Raw genomic sequence first — 19,343 nt, 5'->3', positions numbered from 1 at the left:
CTTGAAAAATATCATAGTCTTTAACCCACATTAAGTAGATTTTCTTCCTACCAATAAGTAATGATGTATAAAAATAGCCCTCTTGTCCCAGAGGAAAAAGATTTTTTTTTTTTTGATAACTTTTTTTTTTTTAAAGACTACTATTCTCTTGAAAGGAGCCCGAAAAAGCCAGCCGACAATCCTCAGGTTGTTTCTTGTCTATCATTATTCTTTTATTTTTGATGAGTAAGATGATTCAACTCAATCAGACAATACCCGCAGCCCCTTCATTGTTTCATGGATATATTTATTTTGATGTTTATTGTTAGATAAAAGCAATTATTTGTTAGAATTTTAATTTTAAAAACCTTTCCACTATGTTTTTTAAATAATTTGTCACCAAAAATAATGTTTCTTGAATCTTGTGGAGAATTCTTTTTGTTTAATGATAAATGTGGGAAAATATAATCTTCAAGGAGAACCATTGAATGAATGAACATCATAGGTAAAAAGCAATAGGAGTTTTGTTTTTTTATAAATGCCTGCTATGAGCCAGGATTTTGGCTGGACGCTGGAAGCATGATGGTGGCAATGACCTACTCTCTACTCCCCCCCGCCTTTTTTTAATTGTATTCTAAAACTTTTATATTGGAACCAGTAATGTTAGAATTTATTGATTTCACCATTTCATCTTTTCTAACACAATACTTGAAAGTCTCACGTAAGAATTAAATAGGTCCAAAATAATACATTATTGTTGCTTTATGATTAATTTTTTTGATTGTTAGAAAGTCTGAATGATTTTCCTGTTTATCTGCTAATTGCTTTTCAGTATATGTTTTTAGCTTATTTACTGGAAAATTTGTATTTACCATATTTGGGACAAATGTTTTTCTTCATTTTGCTACTTGCTCTGTATTTTTTAATTAAAAATTTTACATGTGCATATTTTAAATTTCTTTCAGTATTATTTAGCTTAGAAAACTATAGAATCTAGGATTATGGTATTCTAATTCATTGTATTTATTTTGGCCCATTAGAACTTTGAAAAATAATTGTATTTTTGCATAATCCACTTGGATATCCTGAAGGGCTAATCACCCTTCATAACTCTGCTGCTGCTGCTAAGTCGCTTCAGCCGTGTCCAACTTTGTGCGACCCCATAGACAGCAGCCCACCAGGCTACCCCTTCCCTGGGATTCTCCAGGCAAGAACACTGGAGTGGGTTGCCATTTCCTTCTCCAGAAATAGGAGTTTTAAATGCATATGAATATTTAGGGTATGATAAAAGTAAGTTTCAAATAACTGGGAAAATGAGTAAGTGGTACAGGGATAATTGGTTGGCTATGTGAAAAAAGTATTGATCTGTGTATTCAGTTCAATTCAGTTCAGTCGCTCAGTCGTGTCCGACTCTTTGCGACCCCAAGAACCACGCATGCCAGGCCTCCCTGTCCATCACCAACTCCCGGAGTTCACTCAGACTCATGTCCATCGAGTCAGTGATGCCATCCAGCCATCTCATTCTCTGCCATGCACTAAAAATAGAATTCAGATGAGACAAAAATTAAAAAGAGAAGAGAGAGTGGGTAAATACAAATATAGGAATGAGAAGGACTTTCTAGGTGTGATTTCAAGTGCAGCAACCATAAGGAAAGGTCTGAAAAATTTGATTACACTAAAGAATGTCAGTATGTGAAACAAAGCAAAAAGGTGAGGGGCAAATAAATTGGGAAAAATATTTGTATAAAAAGCTAATAGTCTTAATATTTAGTGAGCTCTTACCAGAGAAAACTGAAAGAAAAATGAATAATTTCACAGAGGTAAACCTTGGATCATTCATAGCTGCCATAATAAAATACCATGGAGTGGGTGTCTTCGAAATTTGTTTTCTCTGGAGGCTAAGAAATCCAAGATGAAGGCTTGGTGTCTCCTTGGTTTGCAGACAACCTTCTCACTGTGACCTCAATTGACCTTTCTTATGTGCACAAGGATCCCTGGTATTTCTCTTCTTATAAGAAGGCCAGTTCTGAAATCCCCAGGAGAAGAGAATGGCAACCCACTCCAGTATTCTTGCCTGGAGAATTCTACGGACAGAGGAGCCTAACAGGCTACAGTCTATGGGGTCACAAAGAGCTGGACTCGTATGAGTGAGTATTGGATTAGACTTCTAACCTCATTGAACCTTAATCTCCTCTTTAAAGACTGTAACTCTAAGTACAATAATATTGGGAGTTAGCACTTCACCCTATGAATTCGGATGGTGAGGGAACACAATTCGGTCCATAACATGAGCCAGTAAAGCAGAAATATCAGTAGTCTATAAAATGAGGGGAAAAAAGTTTTTATCTTAGTTAAAAAGTGCCAATTTTACAATACAGTCCATGGAATTTTTCAGGTCAGAATACTGGAGTGGGTAGACTTTCCCTTCTTAAGGGATCGTCCCAACCCAAGGATTGAACCCAGGTCTCCTGGATTGCAGGTGGATTCTTTACCAACTGAGCTACAAGGGAAACCTAAGAATATTGGAGTGGGTAGCCTATCCCTTCTCCAGAAGATCTTCCCTACCCAAAAATTGAACCAGGGTCCTACAATGCAGGTGGATTCTTTACCAACTTAGCTATCAGGAAAGCCCAAATTTTACAATAAATATCCTTTTTTTGAACTGTCATTTTGGAAAATGATAAAGGCAGTAGAAATGGAGCTGGGATAGATAAAAGAGTAACTTTGAAAAAAGAATTGGAATAGTTCATGGCAAAAGAACTATATAGTAAATAAAAGAGAAGGATGAACCAAAGCTAATAAAGATTTTCAGTCAGAACTGGGAAGATGAATGAGGATGATAGAGTATGTATATTAGTTCAGCTCATAATGATGTAGTTCTCTTTTAGAGTCAATGCTGAGACTCTGGCAACCATCTTGAATAATGCACCTCTTGAGTTTGTACTTTTTACAACTTGATTAGACCCAGAATAGGCAAGTTCAGCTCACAGTGACCTAGTTCTCTAGAGTCAATGCTGAGCCTCTAGCAACCATCTTGAATAGCACACCTCTTGACTTTGTATTTGATTGGACCTAAAGTCATGCTCAAAATTCTCCAAGCCAGGCTTCAGCAATATGTGAACTGTGAACTTCCAGATGTTCAAGCAGGTTTCAGAAAAGGCAGAGGCACCAGAGATCAAATTGCCAACATCCGCTGGATCATGGAGAAAGCAAGAGAGTTCCAGAAAAACATCTATTTCTGCTTCATTGACTATGCCAAAGCCTTTGACTGTGTGGATCACAAGAAACTGTGGAAAATTCTGAAAGAGATGGGAATACGAGACCACCTGACCTGCCTCTTGAGAAACCTGTATGCAGGTCAGGAAGCAACAGTTAGAACTGGACATGGAACAACAAATTGGTTCCAAATAGGAAAAGGAGTACATCAAGGTTGTATATTGTCACCCTGCTTATTTAACTTATATGCAGAGTACATCATGAGGAACACTGGGCTGGAAGAAGCAGAAGCTGGAATCAAGATTGCCAGGAGAAATATCAGTAGCCTCAGATATGCAGATGACACCACCCTTATGGCAGAAAGTGAAGAGGAACTCAAAAACCTCTTGATGAAAGTGAAAGAGGAGAGTGAAAAGGTTGGCTTGAAGCTCAACATTCAGAAAACAAAGATCATGGCGTCTGGTCCCATCATTTCATGGGAAATAGATGGGGAAACAGTGTCAGACTATATATTTTTGGGCTCCAAAATCACTGCAGATGCTGATTGCAGCCATGAAATTAAAAGACGCTTACTCCTTGGAAGGAAAGTTATGACCAACCTAGATAGCATATTAAAAAGCAGAGACATTACTTTGCCAACCAAGGTCCGTCTAGTCAAGGCAATAGTTTTTCCTGTGGTCATGTATGGATGTGAGAGTTGGACTGTGAAGACAGTTGATCGCCAAAGAATTGATGCTTTTGAACTGTGGTGCTGGAGAAGCCTCTTGAGAGTCCCTTGGACTGCAAGGAGGTCCAACCAGTCCATTCTAAAGGATATCAATCCTGGGTGTTTATTGGAAGGACTGATGCTAAAGCTAAAAGTACAATACTTTGGCCACCTCATGTGACGAGTTGACTCACTGGAAAAGAATCTGATGCTGGGAGGGATTGGGGGTGGGAGGAGACAGGGACGACAGAGAATGAGATGGCTGGATGGCATCACCGACTCTGTGGACATGAGTTTGAGTGAACTCTGGGAGTTGGTGATGGACAGGGAGGCCTGGCGTGCTGTGATTCATGGGGTCGCAAAGAGTTGGACACGACTGAGCGACTGAACTGAACTGAGAATAGGAACTTGTTTCACACTGGGCCAGTTAGAGGGTTTTTTTTTTAATTCATAGAAATCTATTTTTACATAAAATTTTAAAAATTCAGCCACTCAGATGGTGAACCATGACATATATGTTCTTGAGAGAGAGAGATTTGCCATTTTTTATATGCAGTTTCTAGTAGAGAAGCAGGCAATGTCGAAGTGTCAGTGGATAGAGAAAAGGAAAGAAAAGAGAGAGTAAATAAAAGCATTCAGAGAGGGACAGAGATGAGATTAAGACACCAAATGAAGTTCCAATTTATGTTTACAGAATTTTTCTTAAACCTGGCTTCATTCCCACCCTGGTGCTATATAAAATATTCCTGTGTCCTTATCATAAGATCTCCCTTGCCTTTTTTAATGCATGAGTAGGTTGGCTGAGTTTTGTATTATCCTAAAACTAACACTTTTGACTGATAATAGTGAATAATAGAGGAGAATTCAGAGAAGATTTGTACAGCTTTGGAATTTCTCATGGGAGCCTTTCTCAAAGAGAGGATAAGGTTCCAGTTGACAGATCAGATGACTGGATTCACAGGATGACTATGGGGATATCTGAAAGTGTGTTGCACGCTGCTTGACACATAGTATTAAACACACAACTTCCAATGGTCTTGTACAGTCCTGCATCACTTTTTGAGCTGAGACAGTTTTGGCTTTGAGGATAACCTCTGAGTAAGGTAGTGGGGAATAGAATAAAATTCTGATGGATTAAAACTTACATAGTACTAAGCAAAGCACAGGGGAAAATTGCTTATCTGAAAATGCCATTCACCTAGAAAGAGAAAAAGGTTTAACTCAAGTCATGTCTGCATTAAGTACAGAGTTAAGACATGTAATCTTTTTTTTTCTCCAGACTTGTAGAAACATGGTAAAATCACATTAATCTTAGAATATATTGTATTTGGTGAGAACAGTGAAAGATTCTCCCAAGGAGGGTGAAGGTTAGATAAGTAACCTTCTGAGAATGACAAAGGAACTGAAAAAGAAAACAAATTATATTATCTCAGAAACATGTCCATAAGAGTTAGTGGAGTCAGAAATACTGACTAACATGATACAGAAGTGATCCTAAGATGTGTTGAATACAGAAATAGAGAAACAAAATAGCAAATGATTAACATCATTGGCTGTTTTCTTCACTATCACAGTTGCCATCCTTTTAGATAACTTCCCTATCTGTTTGCTTCTAGACTTTCCCACCCAAACCAATTGCAAAATTCAATGGCCACTAAAAGAAATTTGATCATTTGTATGAGTAATTTAGATCCCAATATGATGTTTCATATAAACTTCAAGTTTCAAATCTTTGAACCTCATGGTTTCTTATGTAGTTCTAACACTTTTTGTCTGTAATCTTTTGATGCATTTTGATTTCTATCTCGTTTATAGCCAAATTATTGTACTGATATCTGTATATACCTTGCAATTTTATCTGCACTTCATAGCCAGCTCACTAGTCATCTGCCTATGAAGAAAATAATCCCCTTTCCTCTTAATCACTTCATATTCTGTCTTTCCTTTAAATGCAGTCGGTTTTTGTTCATTCAGAAATAGAAAGGAATGGAACGTTTCTGAATATTTGAACAATGTGGTTGATTTACTACAAGTAGTCTACATGAATTATCAACCTCAAATGAATTATTTTATAATAATGATAAGATTAATATAATGAAGGGCTTCCCTGGTGGCTCAGCGGTAAAGAATCCGCCTATAATGCGGGAGACACAGGAGACGTGGGTGCTATCGCTGGGATGGGAAAATCCCCTGGAAGGGGCCTAGCAACCTATTCCAGTATTCTTGCCTGGAGAATCCTATGGACAGAGGAGCCTGATAGGCTACAGTTCATAGAGTATCAAAGAGTCGGATACGACTAAAGTGACTTAGCTTGCATGCAATATAATAAAATCTCTCTTTGATAATTCAGAAGAAACTTCAAAATCTTGGGGTGGCTTAGGCTCACAAACACAAGCAAAAATCATTATTCAATAGCACTGCAAAATAAATTTGATTATTCAGGTGTTCTGAGTGGTTTTAGATTCTTGATAAATAGGAGATTATTCTAGCCTTCAAAATACAAATATTCTTTGGTCTTCTCATACTCATCCTGTCAGATTATAATCATTATGGGTTATCATAGGTATTAATGTATTTGGCTATGGTATTTTGTCAATAAAATAATCCACCTCATTGGTTCTGTTTTTTGTTTGCTGAGGATTCTTGTCATATAGATGTATTCTTTAGTGATGCAAAGTGAAGTCTTGACTGTCTAAACAGATTTTCTCAACCTTGCCCTCTTGTAATGGTAAGAGAGGATAGACAGTTCAGTCCTCTGTCAGCTCCTGACCATTTACTTAATCCTCCCACTGAAGTAGGTATACTGAGATGGTGACAGTTCCCAGTGAGTTCTGCAGTGTTACTTAGAAAGAGCATGGGCTTTGTGGTCCTACAGACCTGTTGTTGAATTTTTCCAATATCTGTGACTTTAGGGAATTTATTTGAATGTTTCCGAGACTGAGTTTCCTCACCTGTGAGTGAAGTGAAGTTGCTCAGTTGTGTCCGACTCTTTGCGACCCTGTGGACTGTAGCCCACCAGGATCCTCCGTCCATGGGATTCTTCAGGCAAGAATACTGGAGTGGCTTGCCATTTCCTCATCTGTAAAATAGAGATGATAGTATGTACCTGCTGCAGAGACTGCTAATGTTTTACTTTTATTCTTGGGCACAATAAACACTTTCGGCCTCTCTTGCAGACTGGTATATCCAGGCCTGAATTCTTGCAGTGGAATGCTGGTTGGAAATAAAATGCACCACTTCCTGCTTGACCTATAAAGATCCCCCAAGTGTGCTCTTACATTTTCTTCATCCGCTGATTGGAAAGGACCCTAGAGACCAAAGAGAAACAAGAACTTTAAGACAGAAGAAGCTTGGAACAGAGCCTGCTGCCACTCCTTTGCTACCCCATGAGATGTAAGCAAGAAATAACATTTATTTTGGTAAGTTGCTGACACTTGGAGGATATTTGTTTCAGCAGTTAGTTTACCCCCAATATACCTTTAGGATTAGTATAAAGATTACATGAGAAATATTTATTTACGTGACTGACGTAAATCAAGTGTTCAGTAAATGACAGTTATTGTCATCATCATCCTTTACATGTGTTGATATAAGCATGTGAGCGTTCAGGCACTGCAGGTACCAGGATTCTCCCAAATGATCAAACCAATAGGATCTGAGTTGGCAGGACTGACTTCTTGCTGCTCTTCTTACAGTTAGACCGATTGGTACTTCTCAGATTCCTTAGAAGTATACATGATTAATTCTTTTAGTTACAGATTTTTAAATTAAGTTGTAGTTGGCATATAACATTATATTAGTTTCAGGTATACAATGTCATGATTCGATATTTGTATATATTGGGAAACAATTGCCATGGTATGTTTAGTCAACAGCCAATTATAGATTTTGACATCACATATTTAGTCCTTTTGTTGGGCTGTTCATTTTATTTTCTGTCATTGTAACATGTGATACCCCTAACTTAAGTCACATTCTTTATACCTATAATTATGTACCATTTAGGATCCAGGGAAGAAAGACCAGACCAGTACTGTTCAATAGAAATACAGTTTAAGCCACAAACATAATTTTAAATTTTCTAGTAGTCACATTAAAAAAAGTTTAAAAAGAACCCAAGTGAAATTAATTTTAATAATTATCTAACCTAATATATCCAACATTAACATTTTAACATGTAATCAGTATCCTTTGAATCTGTTTTTCATGGTGATTCTTTGAAATCAGTGTGTATTTAACACTAACAGCATATTTTGACTTAGACTATCCTGATTGCAAGTGTTCAATAGCCACAGTTATATAATGGCTACCACATTAGACAGTTCAGGAATGGGCAAATGAAAAGGCCCATCACCAGTTAGGAAAAACTATGTAAGTTTTGTGCTACATTTTCTTTGTAGATGGAGAATAGCATTATTCTTATTGTTCTGGGAGAAAAGATATGGAAGGGCAAACATTCACATCACCAGGTTCAGGAGATGGACCTTTTACTTATGGGGTGTCGTTTCTCTAGAGATACATGTCAGGAAACTTCTTTGCAGCTCAACTTTCTGTGGTACTTTATGTATTAGAAGGCTCTTCAACACAATGCTCAATGTTCATACAATTATATTTTCAACATTTATAAATTTTTAATAAAAATATTTATAACTTTTATAGGAAAACTAACATTTTGAGCTTGTGTGCTAAGGGAAACCATATAAGAGCCTGATACCCAGTGATCTTCAAAGTGTGAGTTAGTAATAAAATATTAATTTTTCTTAGGAAATATTAACTATGCCTAGTCTCAGTTTTCAAAGGAAATTTAACTTTTTTTGTATAAAACATAGACTTTAGAAATCTACTACTGTATATTGTAATGCCCATCTATCCTTGTTTAATGAAAGCACAGGAATCACTTTCTGGTGTATAAAACAAAAAACAGAGTTTAATTTAAAGACATTGAATTTACCAAAGTAAACAATATTTGAATAATATGGTTGCTTTAAAGATGATGGGCAGTCACTCCCAGGAAGGAAATAATATGTTGCAAGTTTGAAAGAAAATGGTTTTGTTAAGATATCATTTCATGAAAAGGAACTAATGTCTTTGATATTCAAAGCACCAAAAACGAATTTAATATACTATGCTAGAGAAACCAGAGATAACATTTGATGGTTAGAAAAGATAGCATTTTAAGGAAAAAAAAGTTACCTTGTTTTTCTCTTCCATCATAGAAAGGAGATTAGATATGAGGCAAATTAGGGAGGAATTCAGGGGGAAAGTAATGTATATAAATCAGATGATATAAGGAAAAAATTAATAAAGTTAAATACAGATTGTTAAATGATAATGGGAAGAGGTCATATTTAACATAACTATATGTTTTTAAAAGCTATAGTCATGTTGTATAGTACATCCTCAGAACTCATTTATCTTCTAAACATACTGCATATTAAAATTAGAATGCACTGTTGGTGGGACTGTAGATGCATACAACTATTAGGGGAGTTGCTCACAAAATTAAAAATAGACCTATTGTTTGATCTAGCAATCCCATTTCTCTACTGTCATTTCCATGCTGCCCCTTACCCACCATGCTACAGAGGACTGAAGACTAGACCTGCTGATGCTGAAGTCATGGCTTCACAGTCACAAACTAGAAATAGGGGATGGGTTCAGCTGTTTTATTTCTGGTAGGAGAGAGAGAGAGTTTAGATGAGCTATCCAAAAGCAAAGCCATAAGTTTGGGGAGATGGTCCCTGTCTTTTAACTTGAACACAGCTGTCAACTTATTTAGTAATTGATTCATTAGGTGACTTAGATTGCATTTTGCAATATTTTATTCTTGGAAGATTTACCAAGAAATTTACATTTATTAAAATTAAACATTCTTTTGTTGTATACTAATGACATTTTTAAGGCCACAGTATGTATTAGATGATTCTGACCTTAAGAAAAAAATCCCTGATTATAATAATTACACTTTTGCTTTAGATAATTGGATTTTTTTGTTTTCAAAACTGGCTCTGTGTGTGTGTGTGGGTGTGTGTCTGTGTGTGTGTGTGTGTGTGTTTGAAGGGGCTGAGAAAAGAAAGTTTGGGGTGAGAAAGTTAAAAAAAAGTTTTTTGTTAAATAAACTTAGGCCTGCGGCTTCCCCAATGGCTCAGCGGTAAAATAATTCGCTTGCAATGCAGAAGACTCAGGAGATGCAGGTTCAATCCCTGGGTTGGAAAGATCCCCTGGAGGAGGAAATGGCAGCCCATTCCAGCATTCTTGCCTGGAGAACGCAATGGACAAAGGAGCCTGGTGAGCTACAGTGCATGGAGTCACAAAGAGTTGGATGCAACTGAGCACACACACTCACACAAACTTAGGCCTCACGCACTGTAGTTATAGTGCCTGATAGATAAAATTGCCTTGCCTTTAAGGAAGATCCATAATACTCAAAAAAGTTAATGCTTGTAATAAAATTTTAGCATAAAATAACCTTTTCACATCTTACATCTTTGGCTTTAAGAGTAAAGATATGTAGAAAATAAAGCAATATGACTTCTCAGAGAGATAGTTTCTTTTACTTTCATTATCAAATAAAGACTTGACTGAAGTAGGATGAAAATACTGATTTGTCTTAGTAAAACTTCAGTCACTACTTTGCGTGACTCCTACCCTGGATTTGCTGTAGGTCTCTTGGAAGCTAGAGCCATAATGGCCCCTCGACCCAAGGAGCAGCCGACTGTGCAAGTCTGAGACAGAGTAGGGAGAATAATGAAAAACTTTGATTTCTATAGGGAAGACAGTGATTGAATTCTTCCTGGAAAGTTTAAATTTAGAGTCAGCATGTTTATTCATATAGCATGAAATATGCAATCATGCCTTTTGCTGCTAATTATGGGTACCTAAATTGTGCATTTTTGGCTTACTGTATTATGGTCAATTTGGAAAAGAATAGTTTCATTATATAGTATCATCCAGTATCCTTGGACTGTTCTGGAAGTATATGACATATGATTACTAAATTTTTATGATACCTAAGTATTGATGCTCCCCATAGTATTTAAAACTAATTTAACCATAATAATCTCCTAAATTCACAGTTTAATGAAGCCAAAAATCCTAATAAGCTTCAAGTGCTTAAAGTTAATGCTGCAGGAAATAGTTCATGAAATTTCTTCATTTATTAAAAAAAATTAAAAATGGCTCTCTTAAGGAGGTATGTATGCATCAAGTATGGAAGGATATGTACAGTCTATTAAAATTTAGCATCATGAATATGTTTATAGCTTTGTTGTCTCTGAAACACTTTAATATTAACTGGTTTATGTGTGAAAAACATGAGTTTCTATCCCATCATGCTGACTAGAAACTTCTTCAGATTGTCCAGTGGCTTGAGAGAACTTGGTGTAACATTTTAAAGTGGTAGTTCCCCAAAATGTATGTTACTTAGTAAGTTTTGTACTTAAATATTACTGTTTTCACAAGATTTTCACAGATAATATTTTAAAAGACTTGATCCTCCATATTGCTAAGTTGTATTATTTTCCTCGGCTATTATGGCTTTTCCTGTAGGAGGATTAGCTTTGTCAGCCCTGGCTTGCCCCTGTGCTCTTCTTCGGCTAATGTGAATATGAGTGGTAGATGTATATTATCTAAGGAGAACTGTTACTTACTATCAATCGTTCTTTTTTCACAAGAAGTGTTCATCACGGATGGGGCTGTTCCTTCAGCTTGGATCCTAGAAATATGTGTGGGACAGAACCACAGTCAATCTGCAGGCAGTTTATAATGTGATGTTAGCCAGAGATAGACCATCATTCTTGTAAACAACAAGATTTGAGGGTTGCTTCCTAACCACAGCAGAAACTAGCAAAAACTGACTTCTTAAACTATAATTATAGCCTGTGTTGAAAGAAAAAAAGGAAGCGGCTTAGGAGGTCTATAACTATAATCTAACTCTGCTCCACCAACCTCCACTTCAGCCTACAATTGCTTGGGTCCAATCCACTCTTTTTTTTTTCCCCCTTGAGAATTTGAATTAAAAGACATAGAATGTTGTGTTCAGTTACGGTGGACTTGAGTTAGAGGTGGCTTTATGAGTCAAAGTTATGAGGCTGCAGACAGTATGAGTGAAAGCTAGTATGCAAGTTATGATAACAGCATTTACTGAGAGCTCACTCTGGGCACACTTTGCTTCAAGTACATTCTGTCTCTTTTGACCCTCATATCCATGCTTATGAACACAGCCCATATTGAGACTTACAATTGCAATAAGCACTGAAAAGATCATGGTGCTTTGTCATCACTTCCCTAGTGTGAGCACATACCAAGTATAATTTCAAATAATAACAATTAGTTGTAAAAATTATTTCTTTAATGACTATTTTGGTGCTTTTTCATACCCATTAAAATGTTTTATCATTTCATCTTGACAACCCTGTTTTGCTGGTACAATGAGTACATCCTAATTCTGTCTACAGGTTAACATATCATTACACTTGAGGTAGGTACTAATTATTATTCCACTTTATAAATAAAAGAACGGAAGGCTGAAGAGGTTAAACTGTTTGTCTATGGTCCTGTAGATAGTAAGGGTTAGAATTGAGGTTCAAGCTCAATTTTATAATAGATATCAAAATCAGTGTACTCAGCCATGGCAGGAAAAAAAAAAAGATTAGAGGCTAGGCAGCTCCTGAGAGACAGCAAGAAGGATCTATGCTCTTTTATTACTTTTCGGCTGCTCTGGGCTACATGTGGGATCCTAGTTCGCCAACCAGGGATCAAACTTGCACTCCCTGCAGTGAAAGCACAGAGTCTCAACCACTGGACTGCCAGGGAAGTCACAGGATCTATGCTCTGGATTTTCCAGTTTCTAGTTCCCAAGAAGCCTGGCTATAGTTAATGTACTGCTTTTACATGTAGGTCAGGGTTGGGGGAAGGGAAGGGAAAGGGAAGCCAAGAAAAATGCCCTCATCCATTTGCTTTTAGTGTTACTCTCCATTAGCGGTATCCTTAGCAGTACTAAATTTTACTAGATTTTATAAAATGACTGTTTAGCTTTCACCAAAGTCTTCTTTCTCAAAGGCCACAGAAATGATTGCAGATAGCTAGGCTGGGGCAGATTGAATGACACCTATGCAGAATGTGTAAAAATTTGGCAAACTAAGACTTTGTTACTTGATCAAACTTATTGTGGGCTTCTGCCTCTTAGAATACGTCCTGTCTTCTGTTGTTCCTTAGTACCTCATGTAAAAATTTCTCTTGTGTAGCGATTCAGTTTCTCAGATATAGCTTGTCCATTTCTGAGCCCAAATGGTAGCATTAAGAGTATTTATTCTCTAATCAGTTTGCTCTCAACAGTATTACCTGCTAGGCATGTGACCTTGGGTAAATTACTTTTCTAAGTCTCTGTTAAAGTACCCACCACATTGGGCTGTTGGGAAGCTTGAGTGAGTGAATACATGTGTTTCTGGCACAGGCTGAGTGATGAATGGATGTTGACTGCTTTGTTATTTATTGTCTACTTACAGTGCATAGTGTGCTTGTTGTTGGTGTTGAGTCGCTAAGTTGTGTCCAACTCTTCTGCGACCCCATGGACTGTAGCCCACTTGGCTCCTCACTCCATGGGATTTCCCAGGCAGGAATACTGGAGCGGGTTGCCATTTCCTTCTCCAGGGGCTCTTTCCAACCCAGGGATCAAACCCAAGTTTCCTGCATTGCAAGTGGTTCTTTACCACTGAGCCACCAGGGAAGCACTAGTGTGCTTCCAGACTGATAATCCTTTGAAATAACTTTGAGGCCTACAGTTTCCAATTTGATAGTTTAGAAGCTCAGAATCTAAATTCATCAAAATACTTTAGGCCTTTAAGGTATTTTGATTTTTCTCTTGAAAGGGAGTTGAAATATTGAAAGGATCTTTCAAGTCAAGTCTCCCCTGAAGGCCTCTGTGTTGCTGCTCTCACTGGCCAACATTATTCAGTTTCACTGTAGGGCATGGTGCAGAGGAGTTCCTTACTCTAATTGTAGCTGGAATGACTCTGGTTAGGGCTACCTGGCATGCCTGCTTAGTTGCTCAGTCAGGTCTGACTCTGCGACCCCATGGACGGTAGCCCACCATGCTCCTCTGTCCATGGGATTTTCCCGGACAGAATACTGGAGTGGGTTGCCATTTCCTATGCTGGGGGATCTTCCTGATCCAGGGATCGAACTCATGTCTTTTGCGTCTACTGCATTGGTAGGTGGATTCTTTACCACTGTGCCACCTGGGAAGATGCTTCTAAGGATGCCCTATAGGGACTAAAATTCATGACCTTCTGCTCTCTAATTTCGATCTGAGATTTTAAGACTTAAGGTTTTGCCACATCTTTCCCTTTTATACTTCATGGGCTTTTGGTAATTGGTGGTGGAGTAGGGAGCTTCCCCTTGTAATCCCAAGGTGTGGGTCAAGAATTCTAGGTTCTCTAGAGGAGTGAGATGGGGGCAGTGGGAGGGAGGTTTAAGAGGAAGGGGATATGTGTATACATGTAGCTGATTCACTTTGTGGTACAGCAGAAACTAACACAGCATTGTAAAGCAATTACACTCCACTAAAAAAAAATAGAGAATTCTATGTTCTCTATCATCTGCAAGTGCAGCCTCTGAGCTATTAGGAATCTTGAGCTTGGGGTATCTAAAGCATGCAGCCATGTTGACTATAGAGTTTAGACCAGCGATTTTCAAATTTCAGCATGCATCAGAATCACTTGGAGGGCTTGTTAAAACATAATTGTTGGTCTTTGTCTTCTCAATTTATGATTCATTAGCTTTAGGTGGGGTCTGAAATGTACATTTCTAACTAGTTCCCCAAGATATGATGTTGCTGGTCCAGACAGCTAGAAATATTTCTATAATTGTTATGCTAAAAAGTATTTAAAATGTAAATTGTGTCTTTTCTTCATAGAGATTTTGCCACTCAAGAATCTTTTTATTAACCAATATCACATCAAATATGGGTACATTTGACCAGCAGACACAACTCTAAAAAAGTTATTGATAGGGACTTAACATTGAATTTGCTCTTAAACCAAGGTATTTAATTAAAGCATTCATTTGTATGCTTTTTATTTTTTAATCATAAAAGTTAAACAGAAGTATATCTGGGTGAAGCATAAAGAAAAGTCAAATTTAACAATATAAAACAAATTTTTTTCTAGTGATTAAAACTTTTAACCTAAAAGTATTTTTTCAACTTTACTGAAGTATGATTGATAAATAAAAATTGTGTTTATTTAGATTGTACCATGGACTTCCCAGGTGGTGCTAGTGGTAAATAACCTGCCTGGCAATTCAGGAGATGAAAGAGACATGGGTTCGATCCCTGGGCCAGGAATATCCCCTGGAGGAGGGCATGGCAACCCACTCCAGTATTCTTGCCTAGAGAATTCTATGGACAGAGGAGCTTGGCAGGCTACAGTCCATAGGGTTGCAAAGAGTCAGACATGACTGAAGCAACTTAGCACACACATGCAGGTTGTACAATATGAGTTTTCTAAAGGTATGTTATGCAGTATAGTGAAATGATGACCACAATCCGATTAATTAACACATCCATTACATCACGTGGTTCATGGTGGTGATTTAGTCAGTAAGTGGTGTCTGACTCTTGTGATCCTGTGGACTGTAGCCTGCCAGACTCCTTTGTCCATGGGATTCTCCAGGAAAGAATACTGGAGTGGTTTGCCATTTCCTTCTCCAGGGATACTGAAACAAACTTTTAAGAAGAATAAGGCAGCTTTACTTTCTATGTATTAGTTGCTCAGCCGTGTCCTACTCTTTGCGACCACTACTGGAATGGCTTGCCATTTCCTTCTCTACGGGATCTTTCCAATCCAGGGATTTAACCCATGTCTCTTGTGTCTTCTGCATTGGCAGGCGGATCCTTTATCATCTGAGCCATCAGGGAAGTCCAGGTTTACTTTGAGGGACTATATTTTTTATTGGAATCAAAATACACTGTGATCTAATTTGAAAGGCCTACAATACCACTGCTGAAACATAGGCTTTGCTGAATACTAATGAATGAGACTTGAACATATTTACTCCCAACAAGTAAATGTGCTCAAGAGGTATGTGAATTGATATTAATAACAAACATGTATTATTATATGCCAGGCATTGTGCCAGATTGTTTCCATGTACCAACTCTTTTCATCCCCATACAACCATTTAAAATAGATATTTATGTCCTTATTTTAACAATGAGAAGACTGAGGCTCAGAAAATTACTGGCCTTGGTCATATGTCTAGGTATTATTTGTGTGAAATTCTCACTCTCAAGTTTAAACTTCTAATCAGTATTCTATACAGATTTTAGTGCAGGGCAAAACTGAGAAGTCACTGCATTGTCACCTTTTAACAACCTTTCCTCCTTCAGAGAACTCACGCTTACCCTTCATATACACAGCTTCTAGTACATTTCTAGTCATTTATCTCTATTAAGAGATTTCATTTTTCATTTGCATGTGAGAACACTCACATGAATGTATTTGTTCTGGCCTTTTAATCTTTTCTTCTTTGTTAATTAAAGGCTCTGTTTCCTATTCAAGAAATTTTAGGCAGTATTATTCAGGAGTCTTTTTTTTGAACAAAGTAAAGTCTTTTTTTTTTTTTAACTTTTTGGCTGCACTGTGTGAAGCATGTGGAATCTTAGTTCCCCAGCCAGGTATTGAACCTGTGCCCCCTGCAGTGGAAGTGTGGAGTCTGAACTGTTGGACTGCCAGTTAAGTCCCAAACTAAATTTCTTGTTTCTAAAGTCATGAGATTCCTGAGGTTAAGTCTAAAAGCCGACCTGCTAGTATTACATTATTTGGATTATTTGGAGCCTAGGAAAGGAAGAGTGGAATTCTTGGTTCTGTTGCATTCTTTCTTCTGGCTCTGCTCCTACTTAGCTTGTGAAATTGGCCAAGCCACCTGCCCTACTTACATCTCAGATTCCTCATTTACCTTTTATTCTATGCCTTCATATTTTGGTACTTCTACAGCATGATCTTCTCTCTGAACACAATATTTAAAAATCAAAGGGGTCGGTGCTTTCAATAATCAAGCTTATTTTATTAACAAAAAGCAAAGAGACAGTGTTGAGGACTAAAATTGCATTGCATGCATCTTATGTACACTTCTAACTTATAGTCTAATTTATTGTGTTTATTTCTTGTTGTAGGGAGATAGTTTTTGTAAGAACTATTCTGTTCTGTTGTTTCCTTTTTTTTTTTCTCACCAAACATTCTATGAACATTACTCTTGAAATGCTTGATCTGAGCTAAGTTGACAAGTGCTTATTTTCCTTCCTGAAGCAAAAGTCCATTAACTCTTCAAAAGGTTTCATACCATAAGATTCCATTACTCCAAATATTCTCTCTAATTCAGATTGACAGGCTTCCCACTCCATCAAACACTTGATAAAATAGTGTGATATTTGTGTCTTCAGAAAACATTGATAAAAAGTGTGAAGCAATACATATATAAATTTCACTTTTAGACTAACAAAAACCAAAAAAACAAAGAAAATGAAATTATGTGTTCTTTCAGTAATTATTCTTGAATTAAATATTTATTAGAAAAAATTTTTTGACATGTACACACTGCTAAAGCTAGCTTAAAACTCAACATTCGAAAAACTAAGATCATGGCATCTGGTCCCATCACTTCATGGCAAATAGATGGGGAAAAAGTAGAAACAGTGATAGATTTTTTCTTGGGCTTCAAAGTCACTGTAGTTGGTGACTGTAGCCATGAAATTAAAAGATGCTTGCTCCTTGGAAGAAAAACGATGACAAACTTAGACAGCATATTAAACAGAAGTATCACTTTGCTGACAAAGGTCTGTATAGTCAAAGCTATGGTTTTTCCAGTAGTCATGCATGGATGTGAGAATTTGACCATAAAGTAGGCTGAGCACTGAAGAATTGATTGTGTTGGAGAAGACTCTTGAGAGTCCCTTGGACTGCAAGACCAAACCAGTCAATTCTAAAGGAAATCAACCCTGAATATTCTTTGGAAGGACTGATGCTGAAGCTGAAGTTCCAATACTTTGACCACCTGATGTGAAGAGCTGACTCTTTGAAAAAGACCCTGATGCTGGGAAAGATTGAGGTCAAGAGTAAAACGGGGCAGCATAGAATGAGATGGTTAGCTAGCACCTGAACGGTCATGAGTTTGAGCAAACTCCGGGAGATAGTGAAGGACAGGGAAACCTGGTGTGCTGCAGTTCATGGGATCGCAAATAGTCAGACACTACTTAGTGACTGAACAACAACAATAATGACAGTACACTGCCATATTTATATTTATTTATTATTTTTGGGACTTCCCTGGTGAGTTAGACAGTAACGACTCTGCCTACAGTGCAGGAGACCTGAGTATTTTTGGCTGTGCTGGGTCTTCACTGTTGCACGTGGGCTTTCTCTAGTTGCAGAGAGCAGGAGCTACTCTCTGGTTGTGGTGCATGGGCTTCTCGTTGCTGCGGCTTCTCTTGTTGTGGCGCATAGGCTCTAGGTGTGCGGGCATCAGTAGTTGTGGCACAGGCACTCATTAGTTGTTGCTCGAGGGCCCTAGAGCACACAGGCTTCAGTGGTTGTGGTGTGCAGGCTTTGTTGCTCTGCTGCATGTGGAATCTTCCCAGACCAGGAATTGAACCATGTTCCCTGCATTAGCAGGTGGGTTCTTACCCCGTGCCACCAGGGAAATCCGAATTCAGCATTTATTGAGCACCCACTATGAGTGGGACACTGATGCTGAAAGACTCAGATCATCTTTTATAACATTTGAATGTACATGATTTTTACCATGGCTTTCCTGGTAGTTATACAGATATTTTCATCAGGATAAAAAAAATAAAAATTTATTAAAGTAGTTGGAGATAATATTCTCTCCTTGTACTGCAGTCTCATTCAACACTTCACTCTCAAGGCCTCACCTTCCACACGCATGGAACTTTATCATTTTCCTAAATGAAGACAGTTTCCTAAATGGATCTCCAGTACCAGTGGTTAATAATACTTTCCGAAATATTATATTTATTTCACTTCATATGTATACACGTATTTCATTTAAAAAATAAAGCAACTGGTAAAATCCTCTTGTTCTGCCTGTTCTTCCCTCCCTCCCCTTAGTTGCCAATCTTTTTTCTGTCTCCATACATTTGCCTCTTCCAGAAATATCATATAAGTTGAGATCATACAAAACCTATTCAGATTGGCTTCTTTCACTTAGTAATACCCATTTAGATTTCTTTCTTTCTTTTTTTATTTGGCTTGATAGTTCATTTTATTTTAGTGCTGAATTATATTCCTCTGTTTGAATAGACCACAGTTTATCTTTCTGTTCACCAACTGAAGGACATCTTGGTTGTTTTCAAGTTTGGGCAATTACAGAAAAGTTACTGTAAATATCTCTGCACAGGTTTTAGTGTGGATTTAAGTTTTCAACT

The sequence above is a fragment of the Moschus berezovskii genome, chromosome 10 (assembly GCF_049115385.1).
Source record: "Moschus berezovskii isolate FMDL1 chromosome 10, NW_MosBer_1.0, whole genome shotgun sequence".
In the NCBI taxonomy this organism is placed as follows: domain Eukaryota; kingdom Metazoa; phylum Chordata; class Mammalia; order Artiodactyla; family Moschidae; genus Moschus; species Moschus berezovskii.
This window is presented reverse-complemented; position numbering follows the sequence as displayed.